We start from the raw sequence: 1829 nt of genomic DNA, 5'->3' as shown, positions 1-1829 counted from the left end.
ATCCCTGCCCAGCAGCCCTCTGGCACCATTCCTGAGGGCCACCCTGCCTCACTCACTTCCTGCCATGTTGGTAAAGGTCAGGTGGGCCAACTAGGGGCAGAAGCCCATTCTATGTTTTCCTACTGCAGAGCACAAGATCAGGAACTCATCTGGGCTGCAGGCACTGCTGTGCTCCCAGAAAACATGCTGCCACTGCACAAAGAGGAATGAAAAGGCCTGCTAAAGCCTGGGATGGAACCAGGGACCTTTAGATCTTCAGCCTAATGCTCACCCAACTGAGCTACTTTAGCAGCTGTCTGGGAAGGTTTTGGCCTGTTACTTGTCTGTCAGGAACGTTTTTGCAGCAGTTGCACACAAAAAGGACATCATTGTGAGCGGCCTATGAAGACAAAACTCACTTTGGCCTGCCTTGCTCAGCTTGACTTGCCACCTCATCTGGTTCCTGCCTGAGTTCCTGGGTTGACCTGGTGGCAGAAGGGGACTGGGGGCAAGTGGTGCAGGGGAAGGAGTTGAGCTGGACCCTGAGCTAGACCAGACCCTGGCGGTGAGAGTCTGGCCACCACTTGCTGCCCCACTCTGTTGTCCTGGCTTCCTCCACTGGGTGTCGTTTCGGGAGGGAAGTGGGGCTTCTGCCTCCTCTCCCCAATTTTCACACCGCAGAGGAGTGCGAACAGGAAAACGAACGGCTGCTCCACACCCCCACAGGAGGAACCCGACGCCCTTAGCTGTGGTAAGTAAGATGTGTCTGTTGGCTGGCAGGGCCTGTCCCTGAGGAGCTGGAACAGCAACTGCTGCCTCCCCCTCAGCTCCAGGCTGTGGGAAATGCTCATTGCCTGGCTGCATGGGCGGATGCTGCTCTGTGCTTTGGAGAGTGACTATATTGCTCTATCAACCCCCTGTCTTCCTTGAGCCAGTCTGGTAAGGTCCCAAGTGCCCCCTTCGGCCTGGCAGCTGAGAGTCTGTGCAGACATCAACCCCCCTGCCAACTCCAGAGCCAGCAGCAGCACCAGCCCCCTCAGCACCACAGGGGCACTCAATGCACTTCCTGTGGGGAAATGGCTCCTTGGCATCGAGTTGCTAGAGTGAGAGCCAAGAGAGTGCAGTGTCTGGCTCACCATGGGGGAGAGAAGAGACCTGATGAGTGCGGATCTCCCTCTGTCTCCCCCGCAAGGCTGGTCAGTTTTATTGTCACTGTGATAGTCAGTGCTTCCCTTCAGGGCCAGCCCTAGAGGGGTAGGGGGTCCGGGACAAATCCCCCCTTTCCTCTCCAGGCCCTGCCCCCACTCTACTCCTTCCCTCAGTGTCACCTGTGGGATTTCCACAAGGCCATCCAGACTGGGGAGCCAGTCAGCGTATAACTGTACGACTGGATCAAGTGACAGCTGGCTGAGTTCCAGGAGATGAGTCTGCAGTGGTTGATTTGAGCGGGAGCACCGAGTGAAGGGAGGGGAGGCCTCCCCTGACATTTTTGCGGACTGCAGGGAATGGAGATAAAGCAGAGGGATGCTGGGACTCAGGGCAGGACCCCACGGATCTGATAGTGCAGGACCACAGTCGCTGGAGGAGGAGAGAGAGTCCCGCAAGAAGAAGCAGCTGGTGGGAAGCAATAAGTGCAGAGTGCAAACCAGCCACCTGAGAGTCACAGGAGTCTAGAAAACAAAGTAGTAGCAGGTCCCATGGTGTAATAGGCAGTGCTTAGGACTCTGAATCCTGCAATCTGACTTCAAAGCTCAGCAGGCCCTCTAGCACATATGTTGGTTTGCTGCAAAGCCCTGGAGCTCAAAGTGCTTGGTCCCTGTCTCATGATGAACTAGAATGAAATTTTTTCT

General features: G+C 55.9%; 1 non-coding gene across 1 annotated transcript; it reads right to left on the bottom strand.

Moving 5' to 3' along the window:
• Nucleotides 1-217: 217 nt before the first annotated feature.
• On the bottom strand, nucleotides 218-290 carry TRNAF-GAA. The gene has a single exon. It is a non-coding gene; the product is annotated as a tRNA-Phe (tRNA).
• Nucleotides 291-1829: the final 1539 nt, after the last annotated feature.

This window comes from Gopherus evgoodei, chromosome 24 (genome assembly GCF_007399415.2).
Source record: "Gopherus evgoodei ecotype Sinaloan lineage chromosome 24, rGopEvg1_v1.p, whole genome shotgun sequence".
In the NCBI taxonomy this organism is placed as follows: domain Eukaryota; kingdom Metazoa; phylum Chordata; order Testudines; family Testudinidae; genus Gopherus; species Gopherus evgoodei.
This window is presented reverse-complemented; position numbering and strand designations above follow the sequence as displayed.